Source organism: Hippopotamus amphibius, chromosome 1, assembly GCF_030028045.1.
Source record: "Hippopotamus amphibius kiboko isolate mHipAmp2 chromosome 1, mHipAmp2.hap2, whole genome shotgun sequence".
In the NCBI taxonomy this organism is placed as follows: domain Eukaryota; kingdom Metazoa; phylum Chordata; class Mammalia; order Artiodactyla; family Hippopotamidae; genus Hippopotamus; species Hippopotamus amphibius.
The window spans coordinates 174,458,155-174,473,435 of NC_080186.1; the positions used below are offsets into that span (position 1 = coordinate 174,458,155).

The following is a 15,281-nucleotide window of genomic DNA, read 5'->3' on the forward strand; positions in this document are numbered from 1 at the left end:
TCAATAGTTGTGGCGCACAGGCTTAGTTGCTCCACGGCATGTAGGATCTTCCCAGAGCAGGCCTCGAACCCATGTCCCCTGCATTGGCAGGCGGATTCTTAACCACTGCGCCACCTAGGAAGTCCCACCATTATCTATTGGCATTAAAGCTTCATCACCCATTTTCATTTTAATGGTTGCACAACACACTATCCTACAGTTATGACGTAGTTTATGTAACACTTTTCCTAACTTTAAGCCCTTGGGTTGCTTCTGGCTTTTGATATAACAAATAATGCTAAGATGAATATCCTTATGTATAAATCTCTGTCCACATTTCTGATTATTTCCTTAAGATAAACTTTTTTTTTAAATAAAGTCTGACCTTATTTATTTCTTACTCTTAGAAAATCTTATTTTTGACTGGACTCAGAAGCTCTCAGACAGGAGAGCATCCATCTCTTGGCAGTCTGTTCCTGGTTTTTCCTTTGGCGTCCTTCATCTTCTGGGCCAGTGGTTAGCATATTCTGTGGCCTCCTCCTAATGTTCCTTAGCACCCTGTCCCTTTAGAGCAACAAGCCGCCTTTGGTGTTGCAGGACACAGGGAATAAGATAACACTGAGTCTTGGGCACCAGGGTTTGTTACCTTCTCTGATTGCGGCTTTCCACAACATACTGGCAGACATCATCTCCTTCAGGGAGACTGGAGAGTTTGTGGGTTCAGCTCGCTCTTTTGGGCCCCAGGCAATAATGCACAGTAGCATCAGTGAGTGCAAGAATATCTTTCTCCCCATTATTTTTTTTAAATAATAATCAAGTCGAGAACGCTCAGATTGGCATCCACAGCGCATCCCCTGAACAGTTTTGTGCTTTCTTTCACTAGTCCTCCTAGCCCACCCTGCTTTGTGGGGAAACCTGGTTTGTCACCCCCACCAATGATTCCAGTGACATGGCCCTTCCCGTCTTCACCCAGAGCATCCGCAGAAGCCTCTGTGGCTAAATGCTTCTCATAGAAGGTTCAGAGTTTGCCTTCGTCATCTACTTCAACGAGTTTCTGGCAGCCCATGGCTGGGAAAGAGATGTTGAGCTTTGTCTTGAAGCAGCTGATCGCCTCTGAGGCGCCACAGCAGAGATGATGAACTCTTGAAGTAGAATTATTGAGTAAAAGGATTTGTTTCTACAACTCCTAAAAACCCGATGCCAAATTGATTTACAGAAATATGAATTGACACTCCTGCCAGGCATGTGCAAATGTCTAACTTAAAGCTCATTTGCCAAAATGAAATCATTTACTACCAAAATTGGAAATGTCATAGGCTGCCAAAACTTATTTTATTGCTTTAATATGCATTCCTTTGACTACTTGTGAGGACTGCTGAATATTTTTTCGTATCTATTAGTTAATTATCCTTTTTGTGTTTGAGAGCTTTGTTCTAGGTATTCACGGGGGTCTTAAGTATTTTTTAACTAGATGTTAAATATATCATGTACAGTACATACACTATAGATTTTTACTAAAGACTGATGTTGATAGGGTGTTAGCCTTTTATGAAATTTATGATATTAACATGTCATGGGTTTTTTCCCTAACCATTATGTTTTACATATTTGCGTATTGAGGATTATGTTTTTGTGAAGTAAAAAATTGTTTCGATATATTCATTTGTGATTATGGGTTGTTCAGACTGCCTTCCTAGAAGACTGCCTGCCAGTGTGCTTAGCTGCAGCCTCTAGCTGTCAGTCCTTTCAGGTTTTGCCTCAGCTTTTGAGCTGAGGGCTCGCTATTCTCAGATTGATCTTCAGTCAGCGAGGGGGCAGTGACGCTTGGCCAGTTCTGCCTCTAGTGGGTATTTTTTGCCTAGAGCAGGAGCCTCAGGGCAGTTTCTCCTCAGGAGAAGAGGCCCATTCTGGCCCTGAGAAGCTGCTCCACACAAGTGTTTGAAGCACCCACCATGTCTAAATGCTGCAAGGTGTGGACTGTGGCGGAGACCTAGAGGCTCAGCTCAGATCTTCAAAAACAGACTTGTTGCCCAGTTAAACGGTACAGCTGGCAGACAACCTCCAGCTGTTCATTCCTTCATGATGCTCCTCAGCTTTCACACCGAGGTTGCTCTTGTTCTCAGGGCTGCCCTACCCACATCTGAAACGAGAAACCGGTTCAAGGGCCTAGCTGGTCCACCCAACCTGGGACTGCTGTGGTGGGAAATCTTGGCTTCGGAGCTCCCCTTGGGGCTAACCGCCATCTTTCAGGTTGACACTGCCTACCCAATCCCGCTTCCTCCCCTCCACCTTTCACAGTGTTACTTACCAGTGAGGCTTTGCCCTTCCAACCCATTTCCGTGTCTGCTTCCTGGAAAACCCAGCCTGTGTCAGGAGCTGCCCTGGTTTTAAGCTTAGATGTTCTTCCCATCCTGATACTAGAGAAACATTCACACAGACTTGGCTCTATTTTTAAGAAGGACTTGACGTCTTATATTTCAGTTTTGTATTCATCTGCAAGTTATTTTAGTGTGCTATCTAGTGAGGATCTAACATGAGTTTTCTTCCTGTGGTAGGTGGAATTGAATATCTCTGCCTTCTGGCTTTTATGCCCTTGAGTGTGTCCCCTCGCCTTGAGTGCGGGCTGGACTCAGTAGCTCAATATTAGATTATCAATAACTGCAGGTCCTGCCTTGAGCTCTCTCTCTCTCCCCTTCTCTTGGCTCACTTACACTGGGGGGAAGGAAACAGCCCTATGGCGAGCAGCCGTATGGACAGAACAACAGTGGGGTGGTGAGGAGCTCAGGCCCTCAGACCAATAGCACGAGAGCAGCTCAGACTCTCTAGCCAACCGCCTGTGAGGACCTGAAGCCTGCCAACCACCAGCCGACTGAGCTTTGAAGCAGGCACTTCAGGCCCAGTTGAGTCCTGACCATAACTGTAGCCCCAGCTGACAGCTCAACTGCAACCACATGAGGGATCTTGGGTGAAAGGTACCTCGTTAAGCTGCTCCCCAAATTCCTTATTCAAAGAAATGATGAGATGTTTGTAGATTTCAGCTTTTACATTTTGGTGTAATTGCTTATACAGCAATAGATAACTAATATATTCCTAAAGGAATAGCCACCATTTATAGCTTGGTTTTTTGTTTGTTTGCTTACTCACTTATCAATGAGTTTACTTCTTATACAGTTAACAGTCCAGGCCTAGGAAGGTGATTCTGCCATTCTTGACAAGTGGTCCTCTTTAAACAATTGGACACAGACAATCATCTATATCTCACTTCTCTAAATTAGGACAGCAGAGACCTTCCAGAAGGAATACAAGCCCAAACCTTTGAAAAGCAATACTTGGAAGTGGTGTATATCAATTTCACTTATATCCCAATAGCTAAAATTTGATCACATAGTTGTACCAAATTGCATAGGAGGTTTGAAAATGCAACACCATTTATTAATCAGTCCTTTCCCCAACTGAATTATCTTTCATCTCTACCAAATGTATGCTGTCCATTGATCCTCAGTTATTGCCAGAATATTCCACTCATCCTGATTTTTTATATACATTTTATACAGTTATTATTACTTTTCTTTTAGAACAAACTAGAAGCTACTTTTTTATTGTCTGCAATTACAAGCAAATGGTTAAATCAGTATGTCCAATTTTTTTAAACTATTGGTATTTTTTAAAGTTTTATCAAAGTCAAATATCCATATAAAAAGTACACAAATTACAAATGTAATTTCTAAGAATTTTTACAAAATGGGCACAATATGTAACCAGCAGCCAAAAATCAAAAAATGAAACATTACCAGAACTAAAGACTCCCTTCCCAGACTTCCAGGAATCTTAGATTACTTTTATCTGTTTCAGGACTTTATACAAAGGGAATCATCAAGTACATACTCTTTAGTGTCAGCCTTATTTTGCTCATTATTGTATTAGTGAGATTCATCCCCATCATTGTCTATAATTAGAGTTCATTCATTCTCACCATTGTATATTTTTCCATTGAATGAACATAATATTTATTTACTTATTTATGGGCATTTGGATTGTTTCTAGTTTGTTGGCTATTACAAATAGTGCTCCTTTAACCATTATTGTACCCCAAATTTACCCATCAGAATTCTGTTTTGAATTATAATAAACCCACAGACTTAGGGGAAATCAACATTTTTTCATTATCCAGTCTTCCAGTTCATGATCAAATGCGTATCTCTATTAAATTGTTTTAATTTTTATACCTCTCAAAACAGTAGTGTGATATCCATTTGCATCTTTCACGTTCTTTGTTAAAGCTATTCTTTGGTATATAAAGTCTCTGTTGACGTTGAGTTTCATAATACTTAAAAGTGATTGTTGCTAGTATATAGCAATGTCGACTTACATATATTTTCTTTTATTCCAGACATTTTTAGAATACTGGTTCTAAACTCTAAAAGGAATGCTTCTAATGTTTAATGAAACTTTATTCATGATTATTTATCACTGAATAAAAACTATTCATGTAATATTTTTAGTGCTACCTTTTATTTGGTTGCAGGATCTTCATTTTTTTTCGTACTTCTTTCTCTAACATGGGTATGTTACTGTGAATCATGTGAGCCTGATATGTATTTACTAGTCAAATTTTCTACTTTCCTTTCTTCTAGTATTCTCCTGGTTTTCTTCCTACCTCACCTCTTTCCATTTTCTTTGCAGGTTTCTCCTCATTATCTAACATTTTATTGTGGGACTGTTCCAGGCCTCAGTCATGGGACTTCGCCTTTTAGTCTCATTCCCTTAGTGAGTTCATCCAGTCATGTGACCTTAAATTATACACACACACACACACACACACACACACACACACACACACACACACACACTAATGGCCAGAAATGCAAAAATACGCTATAGATCTCACCCCGGAACTCCAGCTTCTTATTTCCACTTGTCTGTTATCATCACTTCAAAGTCTAAAAGGCATCTCAGACTCAACATGTCCATAACCAAATCTTCCTCCCAAAACCCACTCTATTTCAGTCTCTCTTATATCCATTAAGGACCCACCCCTTCCTTATAGTAGGTCAGGCAAAATCTTTCTTTCTCTTACATTCTATAAAATTCAACTTGTCAGAAAATCATGTCAGCTTCAGTGCACACCCAGAACCTGACCACTGTTTACCCCTTCCCCTGCTATTAGCCCATCCTGAGCCTTCTCTTTTTATTTGGATCACCATAGACACTCCAAAACAATTTCCTGCTTCCATTCTTGTCCATGTGCATCCTTTCCTCAAGAAAGCAAAAACTTAAATACTATTTAATTAATTCTCTGCTCAGGTTCCTCCCATAACTCCCAACTCTTGCTGGGTAAAATTCAATGGGGTCCTTATATGACTGACCTCCCAATCCCTTTCCTTCGTAGGCCCCATCTCATACTACACTCTTCTTTGTTCACTCCTCTTCAGCCAAGTTGGTCTCCTTGCTGTTTCTTTTTTCTTTTTTTTTAATAATTTTTATCGGAGTATAGTTGATTTATAATGTTGTGTTAATTTCAAGCATACAGCAAAGTGAATCAGTCATACATATACATATATCCCCTCTTTGTTAGATTCTTTTCCCATATGGGTCATTACAGAGTATTGAGTAGAGTTCCCTGTGCTATACAGTAGGTCCTTATTAGTTATCTATTTTATATAAAGTAGTGTGTATATGCCAATCCCAGTCTCTCAATTTATCCCTCCCCCTCCCTTTCCCCCTTGGTAACTGTAAGTTTATCTTCTACATCTGTGATTCTATTTCTGTTTTGTAAATAAGTTCATTTGTACCATTGTGGGGGGCAAGGTCTTGCCTTAGGGCCTTTGCACTTGCTATTCCTTCTGTCTAGACCACTGTCCTTTGAGATATTCTCATGGATTCCTGCATTGCCTCCATCGTATCTCTGCTTAAATATCACACTCTTAGTTAGGTCATCACTGACCACCTTAACTTAAATTGCAAACCACCTCTCCTCCTCAGTACTCCCTTTGCCCACCTTTCCCATTTCTTTTATTCAGTACCAGTTTTCACTTTTGAATATACTATAGAAATTGTTCATGGATATTGTTTATTATCTAACTCTCCTCATCACCACCCCAATGGAATATAAGCTCCATGAGAACAGGAGCTTTTGTCTTTTGTTTACTCTTATATCTCAGTTGTATGAGAGAGTTTGGCAGATAGTGGGCACACAATGAATATTTGGGATTTTTTAATTGAAGTATAGTTGCTGTACAATATTATGTAAGTTACAGGTGTACAATGTAGTGACTCATAATTTTTAAAGGTTATACTCCATTTGTAGTTATTATAAAATGTTGGCTATGAATATTCACCATGTTGTACAATATATCCCTGTAGCTTGTTTTATACACAGTAGTTTGTACCTCTTAATCCCTTATTCCTATATTGCCCCTCCCTCCTTTCCTTCTGCCCACTGGTAACCACCAGTTTATTCACTAGTTTACTGTATTTTTTAGATCATACAGTATTTGTCTCTCCCCATCTGACATATTTCACTCAGTATAATGCCCTCCAGGTCCATCCATGTTGCTGCAAATGGCAAAATTTCATTCTTTTTTTTATGGCTGAGTAGTATTCCATTATATATATGCATCACATCTTCTTTATCCATTCAGTTCTTTATGGACACTTAGGTTGGTTCCATATCCTGGAACTAATGCAGCTGTTAACATTGCGTGCATATATGTCTTCGAATTAGTGTTTTTGGTTTTTTTGGATATATACCCAGGAATGGAATTGCTGGGTCACATGGTGGTTCTAGTTTCAGTTTTTTGAGAAACCTCCATACTGTTTACCACAGTGGCTGCACCAATTTACATTCTGACTACACGATGAATATTTGTTGAATCATTTGTTGAATGAGTCAAGAAAAACCATTATAAGCCTATTATTTATTTAGAGTTTAAAAGGTAATTTCCAGAAGAAGTAAAAAACCAAAAAGTTTAAAAATTGCTGCTGGAAATGGGCCTGAGCATGGAAAAGACTGTATGGGAAAGGGATATTTTTCTTTATAAACCCTCTTCTGCTATTTGATTGTTTTTGTCATGGGCGTGTATTGCTGTGATCATAATTCAAAATACTGTTAAATAAGCCAACATGGAAAATCCTGGGATGATAACAATGTAGGAAGGCTAGCCAACAACAATTTACTTTATAGTAAATTGCTCTAAATCTGTTTTGAGAGCAAACTATTGAATCTGCTAATGGTAGATACAGATGGTGCAAAACAATAAACTTCTTTTTGGTGTTCAATGCAATTTTAAATAGAATCTCTCTTATTATGCGTTAAAGTGATCCAGCTTTCTATTATTACATTAAGTTCCACATATTTCACAATGAGTGTAAATTGTACCAGGTGTCATCATTCAAGGCTTTATGTAAAATGTGATTTTTTTGAGTCTTTAAATGTGGGTGGAGAAATAATCGAAATAATTTTTCATACGCAGATAACTGGCATATGTGAATGCTTGCTAATTTGAGGAGGGAGGTGGGGAGTAAAGGATGGAAGGAACAAAAATAATTTTGTCTAAGGCTGCAAGTGACATACATCCAAACAATTGCTTTTTCAGAGTCCTCAGGCCTGTTTCTATTCAACCTTTGCTGAGCTTTAGAGAAGGCTGAATCCCACCATGGCAAGCTGCCATCTTTGTCAGAGCAAAGAGCTGTTTACATTCAAGGCACATAATAAGTGCAATGTGAAGTAAAAAACAGTGTGAGTTCTATTATGGCTGATTAGTCCATTGTACACTGTTTCAACTAACATCTTCCTTGTGCTAAAAATAGTGAGAAGCCACGGGACCTCAGGCAGCATGATCCATCAGTACTGTACCCTTTCACGAGATTGCCAACAAAAGCTGCCTCTAACTCCCCAGAAAAATAAAAGGGCCACTTCCTAGCTTCAGTGTCCTCCAAAATATGTAGTTTATCTGAGCTGTTTGGAAACCTTTCAGAAATGAAATGCAGAGAACACACAGCTTCTGCAATGCAGATCTGTCTTCTTGGTAACTTCCTTTTCTTGATCCGATGCTTGATATGAATGTCATAAAAGCCATTGGTTGCTATTAAACTTGCTTCCTTAGCTGCTTCTTAATCAGAGTAACAGTGGCATGAACGCATATATTGATGCATCCGCCACCACAAGCCTAAATAAATAAATTCAATAAGTGACAGAAGGAGAAGGGAGTAATAGGAATAAACTGAGTCCCAGGTCATTTCATCACGAAGTCAATAGCTCTCCACATTGAAGGGGAGAAAACAAACGGCTTTCTATTCTGTTGAAAGCCTGGAAGAATTTGCAAGGCAGTAATCCCAAATCCAGAGGCCATCTATTAAGCACTCAGCATTACCCATCCTGAGACTCAACTGATAGGCACGTTCTTCCCCCCACCTCCCCCAACATTAATCCGCTTAGAGATCCTGCTAAGTAATGAAAGGGTGCGATGAAAGAGGCCCCCCTTTGTATTACAACCACACAAAATGCTTGTGTAAATGTTTCATTAACAAACTGCTGGACTAGTATTTAATATCCTTTGCCTCCCTCCCCCTGGACCCCTCGGTAGGGGCTCCTGCCTGGAGCATGACTAAATGTGTGATTTACACATGTTGAAGAGAAACATTCCCACACTTGAATGCCGCTCAGTGACAAAGGGAGGGGAGGGGCTGAGAGAGAGGTGTTGAACCTATTGTAGACATTTTAATTTACAATTCTCTTTTTTTTTTTTTATGGGCTTTAAAAGATGAATGACTTCCACCCACTTATCAGTCTATGTTTCATTTCTCAGTGTTCTTTCTAACTGCTCTTGGTCAGATAATTTGAGGCTGGTCCTTTTGGAGACATAGTTAGATGCTATAATATTCTAAGAAAAACAAGATGAATTCCAATGTGTATCCACTGTGCAAAGAACCCTTTTCCAAACCACAGAGAAGCCAAAATAGATGACTTATCTTTGCTTTGAAAATGCTTAGGGAAGCCAGATATTTTGTGGAAATATGCATCCTGTGTTTTTTCTCTGTAGTCATCTAATTACAATCTGATGTTTTGTGTTCTTTAGCTAATCTAGTAAGTCCTAACAGGATGCCTGCATTATCTGATTTTTAAAATATGGCATTTGGGTATAAAAATAAAGTTTCCTTTCAGGCAAGCAAGATATGCCTGTGGCAGCTACTGAGTCAGGCAGTATCCAGTAACAGGATGTATTGATGCAGCTTGAAGATACAGAATCACTCTCTTAAAAGCACAGTTTAAGTTAAATCCTGATACAGGATTCACATCCAGAAGAGTGCTATTGGGCCAAATCCTTAGAAAAAAATTTTGCGTTGCATTCCAAGAGACTCCAAACTTTGAAATTAATATATAAGGAAACCAAACACAAGCGTAGGCACTTTTTTATACAAGTGTCTTCGTCCCGAGTGCCGTTCATTTAATTTCAGTTTACCGTGAGCATCTGGCCACAGATGGGGTCACTCAGTTTGGGTCAGAACCACCTTTGGCTCAGTGTGGATAGTTGTGTCTCCAGCCGTAACTGTGGTCTGGTCTCAGAGTGAATAGATTCATTTAGAGCAACAGTGCCCTGGGGGATAAACACTTAAATGTATTCAACCTTAGAAGAGCTGAAAACATCAATACCTTCATAAAGTCACTTTGATCTGTATTGATTACAGTCGTGCTGCTAATTCATATACATCATTGTTTATTTCACAGCGCTTTTAACATGACTTTTGATTTATAGAAATCGTGATTCAATTTCTACCAAGAAGTGGTGAGCTCAGATCTCCCCCAGATCTTCACCTTCTCTCTGCTGTGACAAAATTGAAAGAGGAACTCTCTTGTCACAGCATTAGTAAATGGTTGTACAGCAGCGTATGTGCACTTTTGAAACAAAATTTTCATAGTAACAGGTAATGGCAAAGTAGATTGCCCAAATAAGGGCAATCAATTATCTAAACATGTTATTAACGTGTTCAGAGAAAACCATTGATTTACACTGGGGCAAAGTCTACTAGCTAGATGCATTTCCCACTCAGAAAATCTGTGTTAAGCACAGGAAAAAATTCACTGGACAAGGCCATGTCCTGTCATTTGTTTAGTGCCAAGCCCTGAGAGACTTTTATTTACAGCAACCACTAGGACACATTGCAGAAGTCCATAACTAATGTACCCTGTTCCATGCAAATTTGCAATCTGCATCTCATAAGAGTTTCGGTTTGATTTGTTCGATGCTCTGTCAAATGAAGACTCTAAAAATTCTTCTCTAGCAGTTCATTTCTTTCTAAGTCATTAAAACAAATGGCTTTAAGCCAAGCAAATGAGCGTCAGTGACCAGAACCGGATTTTGTTTTGTTTATGGGTTAGTTCCCAAACTTAAATCAGGATTGAAATATTTTGGATTTTCTTTTGCTAAAGTCGTATCCAGAGGTGCAGTCGAATGAAGGTGTGGGTTTTATCCAGAAAAATGTTCATTGCTCAAAAAGTTGCAGGAAAATAATATTGAAGCAGACAAAGACATTCAGACTATAAGACCAAATGGTGACAGGAGAACGGGCGTTCCTTTTTCTCAGATAAGGAAGAGCCAGAACACAACATATCCATGGCTCAAGAAAAATTCACAGTTCTGATGGAGATAAACTTAGAAAGCCTCGAGACAGCCCAGACTCGTCAGCATCTCACAGTTAATTAAAGAAGTGAGTGAAGGCATCAAGGCTTGCTCCCATCTGCCTGAATAATTCACCGCCTGTATCCATTATTAAAACCCGTTACTTCCCCACAATGATTCCCAGCTCGAGATGGATTGGTCTCAGAACCAAGAGATAAATTGTAACAAGGCCTACAGCTATATTAATAAATTGAAATGAACATTTATTTGCTCATCTAATTAGAACTGTAGTTTTTCCAAATAGTATGGTAATGCATTACCTTGACAGGCAACACTACCTACCTTTTGTGAGATAAAATGAACAGGAGGGCTTTGCCCCAGAATTGGGATTTTCTCTGCATAAAAAGTTCTTTGGTCGCCGCTGTTCTTTTCAACTATTCATTCCATCACTATGCTCCGCCGATCCTATCTCTCCAGGATTGATGGGAGCTTAGCTTTTGAGGTACTTCGTCAGAGGGCTGCAAAGAATCGTGCATATAGAACGCGCATTCTTCTTTTGTCCTGTCTCTCTTTTTAAAGGGTTGCAGGAGGAAAAAAAAGAATGTAAAGGTTTTCCCTACCCCCTCCCCATCTCCACTTCCCTTCATTAGGGGTACAAAGCATTCAAGCTCAGAGGTTCAAAGGACCTGTGCTTGGGGTTTGATTCCTGACTCAGTCGCTAACTGGTGCATAACCTTAGTTTCTTCCTCTGAAAAATGAAACTAATAGTATCCTTTTTTGTGGGATCCATGTGCAGCTTAGAGAGAATGTCTGTGAAGGGTGTAACCCAGTGTAGGTTCCTATCAGTGATAAGTGCTGTTATTGTTCAGCCATTCTTAGGCTTTCCTGTTTGAAAATTAGATTAAAAAGTATTTATCACATTCATGTGGAGGGGTCTTTCTACAACATAGCTAAGCTCACAATTTCTAAAGTTCAAAAATGAATATTGTGGTATAGCAACATAAAACTTTTTCATCATGAAGGATTTCCATAGCAAAAGTCTAGTGCCCTCCAACTAGATGATAAAGTCTCAGATGACAGAGTTTGTCTTCTCCCTTTGCAGGCAGTAGGACACAGTAGCTCATAGGACATAGCCTCCGTCGTTGGTTTTTTACCAGAATGATAAGTGTGGTTGTTATGTGAGCGCCTACGAAATAAACATGTCTCTGCTGTGACCTAAGACCCTCTGAGGCATAAATAAGCTAGAGAAGTCGGGCCCTCTTATTGATTGTATACAACAATCAAATTCAAATTCATGCTCCTGCAGACTTCAGCCTTGTGTTCCCTTAAGAGGAATGCACTCTTTCTTTCTTTCTTAAAATGAGTAGAAATTGTACTTACCACACACTTGTTTGAAATTTGAGGTCCAGTTGATTGAGCACTTTTCATTTTGATAAATGAGGAAATTTTTTAAATAAATTTCTGAGTTGTAAAAATGAGCATCAGCTTAATCTGTCCTTCACCTTGCAGATAAGGTAGGAAATTACTGAAGTTTTCTTCCTCAGCAGGTTCTGGCCAGGGCTGCATCATTGCAAGGAACAGGATTAGAATCAGCTGAAGAGAAAGAGCATTTCTCATTTTTTCTCCAGTGAATTCCAAAACTGCTGAATAAGACAAACTTCATTAAGTCTGAAACCCTTTGTGAAAGTAAAATTTAGAAAAAAAGAAAATAATTTGCAAGGTATTAAATACATTACTAAAAGATCTTATGGTACTCCTTTACAGTGGCTTTGCTTCCGGGGCAAGAGTATAAATGAAACAAATCAGTATCAAATTTCATGTTATCTAAGCAAATACAGCAAATTATCTGGAAGCAGGCTCTTAGTCAATATAAAACAAAGGGAAGCAGAATTCAGTTTAGACATTCGTTCAATAATTCCTGATGCTGTATACTCTATGAAATGTTTAAAGGCCATATACATTGGAACAAAATAATTTTTAGAGGTTTTAATAGCTTTTTAAAATTTGAAACAAATGCACATTTAAGGTAAAAAGTTCAACAAATACAGAAGGTTTATAAAGTAAGAGGTAAGAGTCTTTCATTCCTTATACCAGGACAACCAATCCACTATTTAGCTGTAAACATTATTAACTGCTGCTTGTATAAGCTTTCAGAAACCTCCATGCATATATAATTACATGTGTACGTTTCCTGATTTGTTCTGTATTACACAAACAAACTGGAACTATACATAGTTTTATAATTTTTTAAATCTTAATATTGTATCTTGAATATCTTTCCCCATGGATCTATCTCCTTATTTTAAGGGTTGCATAAGTTGTTTTGTTTTTTAGCATAGATATACTATATTTCATTTAACTAACCCCATATAGATGGATATGCAAGTTGCTTGAAATTTCTCGGTATTGTAGAGAATGCTTCAATGATCATCCTTGTAGCAGCATATTTGTTCACATAATGTTTGAATCAATTAATCCATCCCATGTGTGATTTTTAAAAGATATTGCTAAGTTTTTCTCCAAAATATAGGTTTAAAAAAGATTTTTCCACTATTTGATAAGATGCTCCCATAAGTCAAGGAATACAATTAAAATCTAGTCAAGTCACAACAAATTATTCCTACTTAACAATTAGCTATGAATTATATTCACTTAATGGCAATAATGCTGTTTGACAAATGGAGTGTGTTCGTTCATTGATTAGAGAATTAGCAATGTATCTCATTCAAAACAGAAGGAAATGTCCCGGGATGCCTGATCTGAACTCAGTCAATGCAACGGAGCTGCTGGGAACATTATTTCAGAGGCTAATTAGAACTAAATCTTGAGACATTTCTACTATCAGAGATATCTTCAAAAGATTTTTTAGATTTTGTTTTTCCTGATTGGAATTGCCAAAGAACATCCCAACACTATAACCCTTTGGCCTAATGGAAGAGTGAAATATAATTACAAAGTATTGCTATCTTATTAAAGCTACATTGCTTTTTTTTTTAATGTGGAGCATGAAAAATTTAAGACTGGTGTAGGCAGCTTTTCAAAGCTGCATTTTCAGAAGGAGATCGCAGGAAGAAAAAAAAAGTAGGGTCTTCAGCTTAGAATGGTTTCCACTTGAGGTAGAGGAGAAGCTGGGTGTTCAACCCTACAAGAGAGGCAATGTCAGTTCTTCCTTGCCCGTTCCATAGTCATGCAATCCACGGCTTTCAGCTGAGTACATGTGGCCCAGATTAAAGACCTCATGCTTGGAAGTGGACATATAACTAAATTCTGTCTAATAAGTTATGTGAGCAACTTCTAGTGTATGGCTTTAAAAGGAGGAGGGTGCCCTCTCTTTCCCTCTTTTCCTCCCTTGCCTGCTGAAATGCCCGAGTAGTTGAGAGTCATCTTGGATCCTTGCAACAAGAAGATTCAGAAGCAGTAAGATAGAAAGGCAGCGTGGAGCCACACACTTTACGGCTTTCCTGCTTACGCTCAGACTATTACAAGAGAAACTAAGCTACTGTTTTTCTTTTCCATTATATTTTGAGTTTCTTTTCCAGCCGTCAAATGGCTATCCTAGCTATGAAAAGGCTCCAATTTTTGAGATTCTCAGGCAACTTAGATTGCAGGTCTTGAGAAAAGCACTTCTATTAGCAGTGCTGTATTTTCTTCCACATCTGTTTGTAGACTGTGTGTCTCCTGAATTAGTTCATCACTCCCTTAGGGCTTTGCTAAAAGCAGCAAGAAGGGTCCAACACATGCCAACATGCTGTATTACTTAGGAGTCAGTAGACAGCGTTCCTAGAATCTGAAAAAACGTTTTGCCCTGTTTAATATGTATCAGCCAGCTTTACCCCCTGCAACAGTGCCCTCACCTCCCCACCTCTTCCATTAAGCAAATTAAACCTTTTAGGTTCTATTACTTGAAGCATCCTTTCCTCCCCACACTCCGCACCAGTTCTGATACCATATTCTATTTTAGTTAGGAATTACATTTAGCTGTGCAAATCAGAGAACTGAGAATTTGTGGCTTAAAGTGGAGGAGGAGGGAGGGATGCCTCACATAAGGAGAAGTCCAGAGCACTGTTATTGCTGGGTCTATGATTCTCTTCACTTTTTCCTCTTGATCTAGTGCAGACTGGCTAGTTGGTTCCCGCTACAACAGGAGAACACCCAGAACAAAACGTGTTCCTCTCAGCAGCTTCTGTCCTATTTTTAAGTAGCTTTGAGTAACTTCCTGTTATATACCATTGGCCAGATGTGTGTTATGTGACCATCTCTAACTGTAGAGAAGGCTGGGACTGTGGCTTTCTAATCCCGGCACAGAGCCCCTTCCATCAAATTAGGATTTGGGCTGTCAAGAAAGTCAAAACAGAAGGTTGTTTTATTTTACCCAGGTCATGCTCCATTCTAAAAATTTGATACATTGACAGTTTATTGCAATGGAAGATTTTTTATTCTCCGAATCCAAAAAATATACATCCCTCTTTGTATTTCCGTAAATATATATCAAGCTTTTAAAGGGTCCCCTAAATGAAACGCTTTCATCAATATAGTCTCTCATTTGGGCATCTTTACTAAGAAATGCCAAAAAGGCATATATTACCTGGGTAATACAACCTGCAATCTGGCATCAGAAATAACAGTGCAGGGGGGAGGGATAAATTGGGAGATTGGGATTTATATATACACACTACTATATAT

General features: G+C 38.8%; 1 pseudogene; it reads right to left on the reverse strand.

Annotated features, from left to right (window-relative positions):
• Positions 1 to 392: 392 nt before the first annotated feature.
• On the reverse strand, positions 393 to 2,222 carry LOC130843941 (40S ribosomal protein S6-like; annotated as a pseudogene).
• Between the last annotated feature and the right edge of the window lie 13,059 nt (positions 2,223 to 15,281).